Genomic DNA, 18,060 nt, shown 5'->3' on the forward strand with positions numbered 1-18,060 from the left:
TGATGAACTTTGGAACACTTTCATTTGTTGCCTCACTGTTACGGCCACCATCCTCACACCCTCTCTAAAATGTGACCGCCATGTGCCATTCCAAGATGGTGATGGCACGTGCAGTCCAACAGTGTCACCAGACATCGGACATACAATGCACTTCGCAAACTTGCTCTGCCTTACAGTTCCTGCTCTCCTTTCAGGAGTCTCTAAACACCACTTGATGTGTCGCAACATTGTGGATGTTCGACCTGCGTTGTTCCTGTTGCCATGCCTCCATTTTTCCTGTTGCCCCTTTTTCCTCATCCTCTGCTCCTCCAGTTGTGCTCTGCTGATTACATCATGCTTCTGTTGTTACTTCCACCAGAGTAGAGTCGGAAGAATCAGCCCCTTTACCTGACCTGGCTTTTGCCCAGGGGATCAACCCCATAGTTGCAAAAGCCTTTGAGAGAGCCATGTTGAAAGAAAAGGGGTGCAGTCAGGCTGGACATTTCTTTTTATTAAGAAGGGGCTATAATATTAAGGAGATACTGGAAAAGACAGACTTTCTAAGACCCAGACAGTAATCCCCAGGAGTCATCAACAAATTCCTAGAGCTGGCTCATCCCGTATGACAGCCGCTCATCAGAGGATAGGGAAGACTAAGAGCCAGGTGGTGCCTGATTCTATCGGCCAGGGATGTACTTGGATGTAAATAAATATGTTGCTGGCTGTGACATATGTCAGAAAACATCAGTTACTCCAGTACCCCGTGCCACATTGCAACCGCTCCCTATTATTGAAATTCCATTCTCCCACGTAGCTATGGACATTGTAAGGCCATTTGAGGAATCCAAGTTGGGGAATAAATTCCTCCCAATCATAGTTGACTACTCTACTGGATTTCCCGAAGAGTTTCCACTAAGGAATAACACTGGTCAATAAATTCTGAGACATTTGCTTCCTTTTCTTTCCCGTGTGGGGTTCCCAAAAGAGATGCTCATGGATCGAGGTACCACCTTTATATTGAAAATTATGCAGTGGGTAAAAGAAATCCTACAAATTAAAATCTTGAGAACCTTGGTATACCACCCTCAGACTGATGGACTTGTGGAGCACTTCCAATGATCTCTGCCTCAATGCCAGCAAAACGGATATCCTTCTGATTAGGACCCCTGCACCCGACTTCTTCCCTTTGCTCTGGCCTTCTTCCATGGGCTCTCCCCCTGCTCCCTCTTCTTAAGCCAGAAACCTCAGAGTCATCTTCGACTCCTCTCTCTCCTTCCTCCCTCATACTCAGGACATTACCAAGAAGTCCCACTTTCAGCTCTTCCTTCTCAAAGGAATTCTACCCTTTTTCACCTTCCGCGCGAAGCTCAATGTTACCCGAGCCCTGGCTCTCTGTAGACTTGACTATTGCAATAGCCTCCTCCTAAATCTACCTTCTTCAACTCTGCAATCCCAGCTAATCCAGAATAGGGCAGCAAGACTTATCCTTGGCCTCAAGCCCAGGGGCCACATCTCTCCTGCCCTAAAAAGTCTTCACTGGCTCCGGGTTGCTTCACAGATTAAATTAAAATCCCTCTGTATCATCCAGGCTCTCTGGTGTCTGGGACCACACTATCTGCAACTCTCTCTTGCTAAATATTCCCCCTCTAGACCTCAGCACTCCTCTGGCACCAACTCCTTGTGTGTAAAGCGTTTCGCTAAACAGAGGGCAGGAGGTCAATCACTTTTCCTTAGCTGGCTCCCTTCTTTGGAAAAGTCTTTGTCTTGAGCAGGACTTTCTTAAATTCCCGGAAGATCATGAAGACCTTCCTCTTTACCTCCTCCTTCCCTCCCTCTCTCCTCTGCTAATATCACAGTTGCTTGTTTGGTGTTCAGGGCCCTTATGCATCCTCGGGGCCCTGACCTCCCATACCAAATCGCCCGAGCTCCTGTCTATACTCAGCACTTGCCTCGGCTCACCCTCCACCCTTGGAGGCTTGCACTTACCTTACTTTGAACTTCATAAGTTGCTCACCTTTGAGCACTGCATCACCTTTAGCATTCGTTCTCCCTTCTGCACTTGCACTTTCTGAACACTCACAAGGCTTAGTAGGTTTGTCCAAACCCCCACACCCTCCCCACTGTATTTAATAAATCAAATAAATGTAATCTGACTCTCTAGGGGATCTTCCACAAGTTGGTAGAGAATGATGGACAAAACTGGGAGGTTATGATTCCATGGTCTCTCTTAGGAAAACACCACAGGCATCCTTAGGATATTCCCCCTTTGAATTATTATATGGAAGGGACTTGAGGGACATCTTTGACATGCTTAAAGAAACATGGGAGGGGGCTATCTTACTCATCTCCCAAACAGGCCAGAAGCTTGACACCCTTATGGCTGCTGTCTGAGAGATTGTAAAATATCATTTAAATAGAACCCAGGAATACCAAAAGGCTCTACATGATAGACCGTTTGTGGCACAGTCTTTTTGCATAGGAGACTCTGTTTTTGTACTGCTACCAACATCGGAAAAGAAAATGGCCTCCCAATGGCATGGCCTTTGCAAGACCCTAGAGAAAAATGGTCCTCGAAACTATGTGTTTGCAGAACCAGACCGAAGTCAAAAAACTGAAATATATCACGCCAACCTATCACAGGAGTGGGAGGGCGAGCCCTTAGAGAACACTACCGTGACCATGGCCAACCTTTTAACAGACCAAGATCGAGAGGTTCAGTTAATTTCCAAGAACTTTAGCAACAGGAAGACCTCCATGATCTATTAAAGCAATTTCCGGAAGTCTTCTATGCAGAACCTGGTTGAGTACGCAATTTTTTCATTTTATCTGTACTCTGCCCAGAGAAAAGGTAAATCTAAAACCATATTGAATTCCCGAAGCTCGAAGAAAGATCATCCAGGAAGAACTTTTATCCATGCCGAAGGTAGTTATAATTGAACCTTCTGAGAGTCCCTGGTCCCCCCTATTGTTTTAGCGGCTAAACCCAATGAAGGCTAGAGATTCTGCAAAAATATTTTTGAAAACTCAATTCAATCCGAGCTGCGATAATTATCCTATGCCTAGAATAGGCAAGCTCATCGAGAAGCTAGGGTCAGCCCAATATATATCTACATTAGATTTTTTTAAAAGGGATACTGGCAGTTGCCCATGAATCAGCTGACAAGTACAAAACTGTGTTTTCTATACCTATGGGGCTCTTCCAGTTCAAAGTCTTTCCTGTGGCTTACACAGGCGCTCCGCCACATTCCAGAGGCTCATAGACCAAGTCCTCAGACCTTATGCTGATTTTGCAGGGGCCTAACTTGATGACATAGTCATACATAGTAACACCCAGCCCGAACATATGTAGCATTTGAAACTATGAGATAACTCGTGCCTTACGGAAAGCAGGCCTGCGAGCAACCCCAAATATATCTGCACAATCAGCAGTAAAGTATCTATAGCACTTTGTAGGGAACAGACTAATCTAGCCCCAAGATGAAAAGGTCAAGGTAGTTCAAGCAACCCATATTGCCAAAACCAAACAGGATCTCCAAGCTTCTCTGGGTCCGACAGGATATTATTGGCAGTTTATCCCTGATTGTTGCACTTTAGCTGCCAATGTCACAGATAACCTGAATAATTCTCAACCCCAAAAGCTTATCTGGGAAAAAGAAGATCAGAGAAGTTTCAAAGGCCTGAAGCAAACACTCTGTCAGGAAGGAGTATTAAAGAGGTCCGACTTCAATCAGGAGTTTATACTTCAAACCAACACCTCCAAAGTGGGCTTGGAGGCAGTGCTTTCCCAGGTACATGACAGACTAGGACATCCTGCCCTATTTACCAGCAGAAAGCTGTTTCCAAGAGAACAGGCCTATGTCAAAGTTGAGTTTGTAGAGGAGGTCCCAGACATGGCCTGCACCCCTGCCCCTCATTTCGAGTTACCAGTAAAGTACTCGCCAATATATGTGACGTATGAGGAGCAGATGAACCAACAAAGAGCTGCGCTAGGACTGTGCCCAGTGTACATTAGAAGAGCTGTACCTGTTGAAGCGCCCATAACCAGACAGCCCTGGGCAGCAAGGTACCCCATCAGACAACCATGCCAGCCACTGATACGAAACGGTGAGTATTTACAGACTGTACACGAAGAAACACAACAAACCCTGATGGAAGGCCAATGGTAATGAGACGAGGGCTCGGATAGACTCGCACATGGAAAAGTTAACACGCCAGTGCGAGCAGCCATTAAAATGGATACAAGAGACACAAAAGTGAAACGATGCAGAAAACGTAAAAGAATCATAGCTGTTTACCCAGATGGAAGAATCAAACCAGCTAATGTGTGTAAAGAGGATTGAAATGCAAGAAGCTAAGAAATCTATACTGCTTGCAATGCTTAGTAGAAGAGTAGAGCGGCAAGCGCCAAATATATATCTACCTCAATAAAGCACAATGTACACGTGCGACTCCATTTTGTAAAAGCAGAAGTACGCTCAGGCGGCCAAGGCCTAACTGGTCGGGTTTCATATCCAAGCCCAAGCCAGAGGAAAGAGCGGAATCGAAACTCAACAAAGAACGGCTCAGACCTGAGAAATCGAGGTCAACCCAAGAGAGGGAGGCGAGCTCCAGCTAAGGAGAATCGAAACTTCAGAGCATACCAGCCTGCCCTGTGAAGGTCAAGATAAAGAGGCCCGGGCAGGTGGTGAGGCTACAAGGAGAATTAAATACACGAAAAGCTGGAAACTGAAGCAGATTTATGGTGAACTAACAAGTGACCAGCCAAGCGCAAAGAGGTACCACCGCCTGATGTTATCCAGAACCCGAGGATGCCATAACTTTTCCTGATAAGAGACTACAGTTTCGAGGCCATCCTTAGCCAACTAATTGACACATCACCCTAAAACACTGATTGATGGAAAGGAGGCAGGGTGAATCCTGGGGCACTAGGCACCTGGGTGTCTGTTCTGCATAAGTGGAGATTTATGTTTACAGGTGTAACTTTCCCAATCACAATGGACCATTTAATCTAGGGTCCTATAGATACTGTAACCAATAGGACGTCATAGTTGTAGTGACGTCTTTCCCGCGTGATGTAGAGGGATGGGTGTAGACGCCCACCCGATAAAAGTTATCCAATCCACATGCTCTGTTACCATATACAGATATAACACCTATACTTAAGTTACCTTTCCTAACCAATTATATTGCATGATGATTTTTTATAGAATTAGATGTCAGCAATGACGAGTTTTGCCTATAAAAATGGCTGTTTGACTGAAGTTCGAGGAAGTTGGAGCGAGAAAGTTGATCGCAATGCTGCTGATTTCCATTTGTTTCTCTGTTTGATTAAACAGACTTCCCTTTGCCAAACTACTGAGTCCTCATTATTGAGTCGTGTTGGAGTAAGTGAATCCTGCACCCCAGACCTCACACGGTGCAGCTATCTTGTATTATAGGTACCAGAGGGTGCGCACTGATCTATGGGCCCGTCAGTGTAATTACGCCTCTCTGGACACTTGGTAGCGTGAGGATGGTTTTGGCCATTGCTTATTGAATATATAATACTAAGACACCTTTAGACCGACGGCACGAAGTAACTCTAGGCCTTTGGCAATATGACGAGTCCTTTCGCCATTCCAGCTGAGTAGACTGAGAAGCTTCCCGTGGACAATGATAAAGTAAAACTTCAAAAACTGCAGTGAGTCTGAAGGAACCTGCCTTCCAGCATAACTCTTCTCATTCCCACGGGCAGCGGATCGGACGAAAAACCTTAAAAAGCTGGAAGAGGAAGGGGCGGTGATCCCAAACTTCCAGAGAGGAAAAGATGCGAGCGGTGAGTGAAACAGTAAACTCGTTACTTTGGCAAATGTCTTGTAGGCATTAGAGCGAGTAAGGGAAATGTAACGGGGGGTGGGTGGTGGAGAAAAAATAAAGTAGTTAGAAGTAGAGAAGACTGCATATATATAGGCGGTTAATGAGGTAAAAAACGTAAGGATTACCAGGGGGGCACCTGAGATATAAACGTAAGGATTACCAGGGGGGCACCTGAGATATAAACGTAAGGATTACCAGGGGGGCACCTGAGATAACAACGTAAGGGTTACCGGGGGGGGGGGCCACCCGAGATAAAAATGAAGAATTCGCCTTATTCCTGCGCTTTAATACAGCGGTCAGAAGAAACGTGAACTCATAGCCCACAGAGCGGGGACAATTAGGCTACGGTGACGTTTAAAGACGTCATCAAGGGAGTTTGTTTAGATCCCATGATGGGGTATTGATTAGAAGGCAGGTATACGTATGACCACCTGGTGTCTGTCTAGTCTGTCAAGTGTCTGTCATATGTGTCCTGTGTATGTCAAATGTAAAATAATTGTATTTATGATTGTTTGAAATGCATTTCGGCTTTACGCAATTCTGTAACTAAGAAGGAATCGCCATTGAATTGACGGGTTTTGAGTAAAATGTTGGTATACATTTTGGCGGGAAAAGATTGGATTGGAGCTTGCGTATATGGTGCTCGCTCATACTATTCCAAGGTTAAAAAACTGTATAAATACTGTTAGTGACAAAATTAAAAATGGAGGAAGTTACCCCGCTTGCGCATTTGTGCAAGCAGCTACCCAAGCATGCACCTAAGCTGAAGAAGTACAGCACAGAGTGGGTTAAGAGTACTGCACACAAGATGTTTATGCCGTGGCCCCAGAACGGGTCCCTTTTTAAAGCCATCTTACAGCATATGATGACTTTCTTGCATGCCACATATACCGGCAAGAAGTTAGAAAAATGCCTTGCTGTTCTTGAACTTTGGAAAATGTTCGAGCAGACAAAGGAGGAAGAACCACCCGCAGATTGGATATTAAATGTATGTACAGAGGGGAGTGAGACGCCTACGGCGCTACCAGCCCCGCCTGAGCCAGTGATCAAAGGAGGTAAGTCTGAGGGACTGTACCCGCTAAGAGAACTCAAGGCAGCCACGGGGTATAGCAACCCTGCATATGAGTCACCTACGTGCAGTAGTGACAAGATCAAAGAGAAGGAGCAGGTAAGTAATTTAGCCTCCCCAGTCCCGAGGGACAAGGAGAGACACGATGGTGGAAGAAAGGATCAGGCACAGACTAGTGGACCTCTCGAGAAAGAGAGAGAGGGAAAGAAGTGGAAAGGAAGTGATGAGTTAGCATTCGCAAAAGACGAATGGATGGGAGGACAGATACTATTTAAATTAGATGAAAAGGGAAGTGATGATGTAAGGCCGAGAGAAAGGCCTGATGAAGTACAAAGAAGGGAGAAAGAAAAGGAGAAGGAAATAAAGGGACGAAAGGATAAGAAGAAAGGATAGGCTGAGGCAAGAACAACTATATCGCGAATAGCAAGGAGTACCGCTCAGTCGCACACAATACGCAGCCTATGAAAAATACAGGCAGAACATGTTAAAGTTAGAGGAAGAAAGAAGAGTGCACGAAAGGAAAGTAAAAAAGCAGGAAGATGAGGAGATTATAAGGGCAAAGGAAGGTAGAAAAGAACGAATGAGGGAAGTAGATAAGGCTAGAGAAGAAGCAAGGAAGCGCAAGGAAATAGACGAGGAAGTAGAACTTAAACGCAGACAAAGGGCACAGGATCTTGAATATTTGGAGCGGGAAGTCATTAAACCCAATCCTACAGTAGAATGGGAATGTCATGATGCCTACCCCCGGAGCACCAGGCCAGGCCCGGCACCCCCGGGAGCAGGCATCACGCCCCCGGGTAATAGCCCAGCGGCCCTTTATAGGGGCTCTTTGGACTCTGTCCTGGTGCCGTTGGCGCCAGGCTCATGTTCGACATCAGTCCTGGCGCCATAGGCGCCAGGCTCATAAGGGGAAGTGTTTGGTGCACTTACCTGAAGCAGACCATGCTGCACACTCACCTGATGCAGACCTATTTTTCTGAAGGAACTATTTTGTTACTGGGGTGGGGCTGTGGAAGAATACTGGAACTTCTTCCAAAGCTATTTCAGCCACGCCCGGACAGCCACACGTGCTTCGCGTTGTTCTGCATCCCAGCAGCTGAACGCTCACCGTTTCTGCTCCTGCACCTGGACTCCAGCCACGTCCGCCTCGAACCTGGAACACCTGTAAGGGAATAAGAGAAGAGAAAGGTGAAAACCAAGAACTTATTCAACCTTCTTACCTGCATCCGGAATCTTCACGCCAGCATTCCTGAAGGAAGACTTCCATTTAAAAGCACCGCGTTGCTCGCTGCAGCGCCGCGCTTCACTCACCTGTTCCCGAGACGCCGCCTGGCTCCATCGCGGCTCTCAGCACCGGTCGCCACATCTCTGCACCTAGGGGGGAGAAGAAGAGACAAAAGGTGAGCAAGGGAACACAAGAGGAAAGCCGAATTTTCAGCCATATTACTTACCGGCTTTTCTTGGTGAACCATTCCACATCTCGGGTCGGCGCCGCATCTTTGGCAGGTACCGCACCCCGGCCCCTATGGGGAAAGGACAAAAGACATTACTGGGGAATTATAAAGACATTTAGAGGGGTCGCCCTCATCACTAACTCACCTGATTTTACCACCGGCAATTTAACCCCTCAACGCATCGCCTTTGTTCTGCATCTGAAATAAAGGACAGAAAAGACAACATAAAAGGAGGCTCACACTTGAACTTTTGCATCTTCATACTTACGGCATATCGCTCAGAAAAGTCAAGTGGATGTGCCAGTGGCATTCTGAAAACCAGTGAAGTAACTGGACGAACGCGCGCCCCTGCACAAGAAGCAGGATGGAGAGTTCATCCTTCCAAACCATAAGGTGAGCTTAAACCGGGGGTTTTGGAGGAATCAGAGAAGAACGAAGGGGGGAAGGGGAGAGCCAGCACACTATTCAGCAGACAGTTAATTCCCTTTCTCATCTGCAGAAGGATATTCCTACGGGCCCGACAAGCAAGATTTGGGGGTCCTGTTCAATCGGTGGTCCGAATTCTGCGCATCACGCTTGAAAAGGCCACAGCAACCCAGACCAGACCAGCGCCTCCGTGGGAGCCTGGTGAGCGTTACAGAACGCGAAGCCTTCCTACAAATTCCCACCCAGGCGCTATGGAAACTTCCGAGACTGACCAGTTGGCCCAACTACTGGGGAAATTACGGGCCGAAGTACATGCCGCTCGTCAAGAGACTAATGCTCTCAGGAGGGAAGTGATTGTAACAAAGGAAATAGCTGATGACCTGGCTAGACAGCTTTTGCAAGGTCAAGCTGGACAAACCCCTTTACCCGGTTCCGGAGGGAACCCCGCTCCTGTGCTTTCCAGTACCCGGTGCAGATTAATCTACCTGGAAACATGCCGCTGGCCCCACCCGAACGCTTTGCTGGGGACCCCAAACGATTCGCTGTATTCATGAATCAGTGTCGTTTGCATTTCCTGTGCAGACCTGGGGCCTTCCCTAATGACCAGACCAAGGTAGCCTTTGTATTGTCATATCTCAGCGGCAGTGCTGCCGATTGGTCAGTTCCACTGGTAACTCAAGATGACCCGATTCTTCGTGATTTTCAAGGATTTCAAGCAAGCATGGAAAGGTTATTTGCTCGTCACTCCCAGGGGCAGGCTCTAGATGACGAACTTCTATCTCTGCGACAGGGCAATCAAGACCTCCTTTCCTACATTGCAACCTTTAATAGACTAATTGTGGAAACTGGGTGGCCAGAGGATAAAAGAATCACATTATTTTATCGAGGTCTACGCGGAGAACTTAAAGATATCCTGGCCCAAGTTGTAAATCCGCCCCAAGAATGTTCAGAATATATAGACTTAGTGGTCCAATTGGATCACAGACTGCAAAACAGAAAAGCTGATCGGTCCAAGTTTGAGACCCGGGTGTTAGTCAAGACCCACGCTAACCTCAAGGTGGCTGAAGCCTCTGAGCCAATGCAAATCGGAGGAGTTAAAGGACCTTTAACGCAAAAGGAACGTGAAAGAAGACGGCAGATGCACTTATGTCTTTATTGTGGATCCTCTGGACACTTTCTACGAGATTGCCCGGCAAGGCCGCCCAGGAAGGTGTAGGAGCCGCTGATAAAATCCATGAAACCTCTGTATCGGGAAACGACCCCGCCCGACAAGCGTAGGGGTCCGCCTGCCGAGCTTGAAAACGAACTCTCAAACCTCGCATTTCACTGTGCCAATGGTCTTCGTAGATCCGGAACAGCCTAAACGGTTGCATGCAATAAAGGCATACATCGATAGTGGGGCTATAGGAAACTACGTGGATCGTGAATTGGTCTCCAGGATTAACCTTCCCCTGCGTCTTAAAACCAGCAAAGATGTCATCACCACAGTTGATAGAACTGAAATTGCCTCGGGACCGGTAACACATTCCACAGCTGAGGTGACACTTGTAGGTCCGGACGGCCATCGGGAGGCAGTTGTGTTTGATGTAATCAAGGCTCCACAGTTTCAGGTTATTCTTGGAATCCCTTGGTTAGAGACACATAATCCTCGAATTGATTGGCGAGCGAAGAGAATAACCTTTCCAGAGTGTGCACGAACCTGCTACCCAGAAAATCTGAAGATCAATCTAGCATCAGTAACCTCTGTCTCCATGCAACTACCTCCGGAATACCAAGACTTTCAGGACGTCTTCCAAAAGGAACAGGCCAACACGTTACCTCCTCACAGATCGTACGATTGCCAAATCGATCTGGTGCCCGGTGCACAACCCCCTTGTAGCAGGATTTATGCCCTTACTGAGCCAGAGAATCTGCATTTGAGACAATATTTAGACCAATACCTAGCCAATGGTTTCATTCGCCCGTCAAAGTCTCCGGCATCCTCGGCTTTGTTCTTCGTGCCAAAAAAAGAAGGTGACCTTAGAACTTGTATCGATTACCGCGCATTGAACCAGATAACTGTTAAAAATCGTTACCCTCTGCCTTTGATCCCTGAACTCCTTGACTAGGTGAAGGACGCTTGCATATACACCAAGTTAGATCTCCGGGGGGCTTATCATCTGGTACGAGTAAAAGAAGGCGACAAAGGGAAAACGGCCTTCCTTACTAAATATTGACTATTCGAATACCAGGTGATGCCTTTCGGGTTGTGCAACGCGCCTGCTGCCTTCCAATTCTTCATGAATGATGTCCTTCGGGAACTCATCGATGTCTGTGTTGTCGTGTATATCGATGACATTCTGGTGTACTCCTCTTCGGAATCTGATCACAGAAAACATGTCAGGGCCGTCCTTGAGAAATTGCGCCAGCACAAACTGTTTGCAAAGCTGGAAAAATGCGTTTTCCATACCACCGTGGTTGAGTTTCTTGGATTCATCCTGACACCTAAAGGGGTCTGAATGGACTCACGGAAAGTGGATGCCATCCTCAAATGGCCATCACCTAGTTTGGTGAAAGGTGTCCAAAGCATGCTTGGTTTTGCCAATTTTTATCGCAGGTTTATCCCGGAATTTTCACGGGTGGTGCAACCCATCACTGCACTCTTGCAGAAGAATAAACGTTTTGAATGGACCGAGGAAGCTGAACAGGCCTTTCAGGAATTAAAAGCTAAATTTACGTCCGCACCTATTTTGAAACACCCGCGTCCTGATCTCCCATATATAGTCGAAACCGACGCATCCAGCTTAGCCATGGGAGCTGTCCTGTCTCAGAGAGACCCCGAAACCAACCAACTGCACCCCGTAGCATTTTGGTCCAGAAAGTTCTCGCCGCCGGAGATAAATTATGCAATCACTGATAAGGAATTATTAGCCATTAAATCCGCCTTTAAGGCTTGGCGGCATTATCTTCTTGGTGCCAGGCATACCATCACCGTGATCACTGATCACCGAAATTTACAATATTTAAAAACTGCCAAGGCTCAGTCTTCACGACAGCTCCGATGGGCTTTATTCTTTGCTGAGTTCGATTTTGTAATCACCTACCGTCCCGGCTGTAAGAATGGCAAAGCGGACGCGCTATCTCGAATTGGAATGGGAGAAAAGGACACAAACTCAGAACCTGTGCCAATAATTCCCGAACAAAGAATCTTGGGAATAACCACTTTACAAACCCTTGAAGACATTCAAGCACGGGTAAAACTATTCCTGGACTCTTCAGCCTTGCAGGATTGGATCAAAAGGGGATCTGCCTTTTCAATCAACGATGGCTTACCTTACTTCCAAGGACGTTTATTTTTGCCAGAAAAGGAATTGCAAGAACTGGTTATTTCCCGTCATCACGATACTCTGATGGAAGGACATCCTGGCATTACCAAAACAGAGGAAAAAATTAAACGACAATTCTGGTGGCCGTCCTGGCGAAAGGATATTAAATCTTTCATGATGTCCTGTGGAGTTTGCGCCCAAAACAAAGGTCAAAAAACAAAACCCGCCGGTCTTCTTCAACCCTTAGACATTCCACCAGCACCTTGGCACACCTTGTCACTAGATTTTATCACAGACCTGCCCTCTTGTAATGGATACAATACTATTCTGGTTGTGGTGGATTTATTTTCCAAGATGGCCCATTTTATTCAGTTGAAAGGATTACCTTCAGCTTTTGTTCTTGCCAAGGAATTCCTCGAAAATATCATTCGTCTGCATGGATTCCCGTCCATACTAATCTCCGATCGGGGAAGCCAGTTTATTTCTCATTTTTGGAAAAAGTGTTGTCAACTGGCACAAATCGACGTAAGACTCTCAACCAGCCACCACCCACAGACCGATGGTCAAACGGAGAGAACGAACCAGACCCTTGAACAATATCTACGATGTATGTTGCACCAATCGGAGGGTAATTGGAAGGATATTTTATGGGTGGCTGAATATGCATACAATAACTCGATACACTCTGGAACTGGTCAGAGCCCCTTTTATACCCTATATGGACATCACCCTCGTACTTCAGACTTGGACTCACCTTTGAGCCTCGAAATGCCTGCAGTGGACCATTTGCATTCTACGATTACTCAAGCCTTCAAGGATGCTACTGCACAATTACAACATGCGAAAGGGAAATACAAAAAGAATGCGGATCTACATCGAAAGGAGGCGCCTCCATACCAAATAGGGGATCAAGTATGGTTGGCTACCAAACACTTATCGCTCAAGGGACCTCAGACTTTTAATCCAAGGTATTTAGGCCCTTACTCGATCAAAGCTATAATTAACCCAGTGGCAGTCAAGCTAGATCTACCAGCTAACATGCGGATTCACCCCGTTTTTCATGTGTCGCTTTTGAAACCAGTGCAACCAGGAACCAGATTAATAAAGCCACCAGAACCAATCCAGATAGATGGGGAGCCTGAATTCGAGGTGAAGAACATTTTGGACTCTAAGATCTCAAAATCAAAACTTTTCTATCTAATTGATTGGAAGGGGTACGGGCCTCAGGAAAGATCTTGGGAACCCAGCGACCACGTACATGCACCTCGGCTAGTAAAAAGGTTCCATCGGAATTTCCCGAACAAACCGAAACCTCCTGGGGAAAAGACCTTGGGAGGGGCCTTGGGGGGGAGTGCTGTCATGATGCCTACCCCCGGAGCACCAGGCCAGGCCCAGCACCCTTGGGAGCAGGCATCACGCCCCCGGGTAAAAGACCAGCGGCCCTTTATAGGGGCTCTTTGGACATCAGTACTGGCGACATAGGCGCCAGGCTTATAAGGGGAAGTGTTTGGTGCACTTACCTGAAGCAGACCATGCTGCACACTCACCTGATGCAGACCATGCTGCATGAAGAACCAAGCCAAATGAGGCTTAGGAGGGACTATTTTTCTGAAGGAACTATTTTGTTACTGGGGTGGGGCTGTGGAAGAATACTCACCTGGAACTTCTTCCAAAGCTATTTAAGCCACGCCCGGACAGCCACACGTGCTTGGCGTTGTTCTGCATCCCAGCAGCTGAACGCTCACTGTGTCTGCTCCTGCACCTGGACTCCAGCCACGCCCGCCTCGAACCTGGAACACCTGTAAGGGAATAAGAGAAGAGAAAGGTGAAAACCAAGAACTTATTCAACCTTCTTACCTGCATCCGGAATCCGCCAGCATTCCTGAAGGAAGACTTCCATTTAAAAGCACTGCGTTGCTCGCTGCAACGTCGCGCTTCACTCACCTGTTCGCGAGACGCCGCCCGGCTCCATCGCGGCTCTCAGCATCGGTCGCCACATCTCTGCACCTAGGGGAGAGTAGAAGAGACAAAAGGTGAGCAAGGGAACACAAGAGGAAAGCCGAATGTTCAGCCATATTACTTACCGGCTTTTCTTGGTGAACCATTCCACATCTCGGGTCGGCGCCGCATCTTTGGCAGGTACCGCACCCCGGCCCCTATGGGGAAAGGACAAAAGACATTACTGGGGAATTATAAAGACATTTAGAGGGGTCGCCCTCATCACTAACTCACCTGATTTTACCACCGGCAATTTAACCCCTCAACGCATCGCCTTTGTTCTGCATCTGAAATAAAGGACAGAAAAGACAACATAAAAGGAGGCTCACACTTGAACTTTTGCATCTTCATACTTACGGCATATCGCTCAGAAAAGTCAAGTGGATGTGCCAGTGGCATTCTGAAAACCAGTGAAGTAACTGGACGAACGCGCGCCCCTGCACAAGAAGCAGGATGGAGAGTTCATCCTTCCAAACCATAAGGTAAGCTTAAACCGGGGGTTTTGGAGGAATCAGAGAAGAACGAAGGGGGGAAGGGGAGAGCAAGCACACTATTCAGCAGACAGTTAATTCCCTTTCTCATCTGCAGAAGGATATTCCTACGGGCCCGACAAGCAAGATTTGGGGGTCCTGTTCAATCGGTGGTCCGAATTCTGCGCATCACGCTTGAAAAGGCCACAGCAACCCAGACCAGACCAGCGCCTCCGTGGGAGCCTGGTGAGCGTTACAGAACGCGAAGCCTTCCTACAAATTCCCACCCAGGCGCTATGGAAACTTCCGAGACTGACCAGTTGGCCCAACTACTGGGGGAATTACGGGCCGAAGTACATGCCGCTCGTCAAGAGACTAATGCTCTCAGGAGGGAAGTGATTGTAACAAAGGAAATAGCTGATGACCTGGCTAGACAGCTTTTGCAAGGTCAAGCTGGACAAACCCCTTTACCCGGTTCCGGAGGGAACCCCGCTCCTGTGCTTTCCAGTACCCGGTGCAGATTAATCTACCTGGAAACATGTCGCTGGCCCCACCCGAACGCTTTGCTGGGGACCCCAAACGATTCACTGTATTCATGAATCAGTGTCGTTTGCATTTCCTGTGCAGACCTGGGGCCTTCCCTAATGACCAGACCAAGGTAGCCTTTGTATTGTCATATCTCAGCGGCAGTGCTGCCGATTGGTCAGTTCCACTGGTAACTCAAGATGACCCGATTCTTCGTGATTTTCAAGGATTTCAAGCAAGCATGGAAAGGTTATTTGCTCGTCACTCCCAGGGGCAGGCTCTAGATGACGAACTTCTATCTCTGCGACAGGGCAATCAAGACCTCCTTTCCTACATTGCAACCTTTAATAGACTAATTGTGGAAACTGGGTGGCCAGAGGATAAAAGAATCACATTATTTTATCGAGGTCTACGCGGAGAACTTAAAGATATCCTGGCCCAAGTTGTAAATCCGCCCCAAGAATGTTCAGAATATATAGACTTAGTGGTCCAATTGGATCACAGACTGCAAAACAGAAAAGCTGATCGGTCCAAGTTTGAGACCCGGGTGTTAGTCAAGACCCACGCTAACCTCAAGGTGGCTGAAGCCTCTGAGCCAATGCAAATCGGAGGAGTTAAAGGACCTTTAACGCAAAAGGAACGTGAAAGAAGACGGCAGATGCACTTATGTCTTTATTGTGGATCCTCTGGACACTTTCTACGAGATTGCCCGGCAAGGCCGCCCAGGAAGGTGTAGGAGCCGCTGATAAAATCCATGAAACCTCTGTATCGGGAAACGACCCCGCCCGACAAGCGTAGGGGTCCGCCTGCCGAGCTTGAAAACGAACTCTAAAACCTCGCATTTCACTGTGCCAATGGTCTTCGTAGATCCGGAACAGCCTAAACGGTTGCATGCAATAAAGGCATACATCGATAGTGGGGCTATAGGAAACTACGTGGATCGTGAATTGGTCTCCAGGATTAACCTTCCCCTGCGTCTTAAAACCAGCAAAGATGTCATCACCACAGTTGATAGAACTGAAATTGCCTCGGGACCGGTAACACATTCCACAGCTGAGGTGACACTTGTAGGTCCGGACGGCCATCGGGAGGCAGTTGTGTTTGATGTAATCAAGGCTCCACAGTTTCAGGTTATTCTTGGAATCCCTTGGTTAGAGACACATAATCCTCGAATTGATTGGCGAGCGAAGAGAATAACCTTTCCAGAGTGTGCACGAACCTGCTACCCAGAAAATCTGAAGATCAATCTAGCATCAGTAACCTCTGTCTCCATGCAACTACCTCCGGAATACCAAGACTTTCAGGACGTCTTCCAAAAGGAACAGGCCAACACGTTACCTCCTCACAGATCGTACGATTGCCAAATCAATCTGGTGCCCGGTGCACAACCCCCTTGTAGCAGGATTTATGCCCTTACTGAGCCAGAGAATCTGCATTTGAGACAATATTTAGACCAATACCTAGCCAATGGTTTCATTCGCCCGTCAAAGTCTCCGGCATCCTCGGCTTTGTTCTTCGTGCCAAAAAAAGAAGGTGACCTTAGAACTTGTATCGATTACCGCGCATTGAACCAGATAACTGTTAAAAATCGTTACCCTCTGCCTTTGATCCCTGAACTCCTTGACTAGGTGAAGGACGCTTGCATATACACCAAGTTAGATCTCCGGGGGGCTTATCATCTGGTACGAGTAAAAGAAGGCGACAAAGGGAAAACGGCCTTCCTTACTAAATATTGACTATTCGAATACCAGGTGATGCCTTTCGGGTTGTGCAACGCGCCTGCTGCCTTCCAATTCTTCATGAATGATGTCCTTCGGGAACTCATCGATGTCTGTGTTGTCGTGTATATCGATGACATTCTGGTGTACTCCTCTTCGGAATCTGATCACAGAAAACATGTCAGGGCCGTCCTTGAGAAATTGCGCCAGCACAAACTGTTTGCAAAGCTGGAAAAATGCGTTTTCCATACCACCGTGGTTGAGTTTCTTGGATTCATCCTGACACCTAAAGGGGTCTGAATGGACTCACGGAAAGTGGATGCCATCCTCAAATGGCCATCACCTAGTTTGGTGAAAGGTGTCCAAAGCATGCTTGGTTTTGCCAATTTTTATCGCAGGTTTATCCCGGAATTTTCACGGGTGGTGCAACCCATCACTGCACTCTTGCAGAAGAATAAACGTTTTGAATGGACCGAGGAAGCTGAACAGGCCTTTCAGGAATTAAAAGCTAAATTTACGTCCGCACCTATTTTGAAACACCCGCGTCCTGATCTCCCATATATAGTCGAAACCGACGCATCCAGCTTAGCCATGGGAGCTGTCCTGTCTCAGAGAGACCCCGAAACCAACCAACTGCACCCCGTAGCATTTTGGTCCAGAAAGTTCTCGCCGCCGGAGATAAATTATGCAATCACTGATAAGGAATTATTAGCCATTAAATCCGCCTTTAAGGCTTGGCGGCATTATCTTCTTGGTGCCAGGCATACCATCACCGTGATCACTGATCACCGAAATTTACAATATTTAAAAACTGCCAAGGCTCAGTCTTCACGACAGCTCCGATGGGCTTTATTCTTTGCTGAGTTCGATTTTGTAATCACCTACCGTCCCGGCTGTAAGAATGGCAAAGCGGACGCGCTATCTCGAATTGGAATGGGAGAAAAGGACACAAACTCAGAACCTGTGCCAATAATTCCCGAACAAAGAATCTTGGGAATAACCACTTTACAAACCCTTGAAGACATTCAAGCACGGGTAAAACTATTCCTGGACTCTTCAGCCTTGCAGGATTGGATCAAAAGGGGATCTGCCTTTTCAATCAACGATGGCTTACCTTACTTCCAAGGACGTTTATTTTTGCCAGAAAAGGAATTGCAAGAACTGGTTATTTCCCGTCATCACGATACTCTGATGGAAGGACATCCTGGCATTACCAAAACAGAGGAAAAAATTAAACGACAATTCTGGTGGCCGTCCTGG

Source organism: Ambystoma mexicanum, chromosome 10 (genome assembly GCF_040938575.1).
Source record: "Ambystoma mexicanum isolate Mex_15411 chromosome 10, UKY_AmexF1_1, whole genome shotgun sequence".
Lineage (NCBI taxonomy): Eukaryota > Metazoa > Chordata > Amphibia > Caudata > Ambystomatidae > Ambystoma > Ambystoma mexicanum.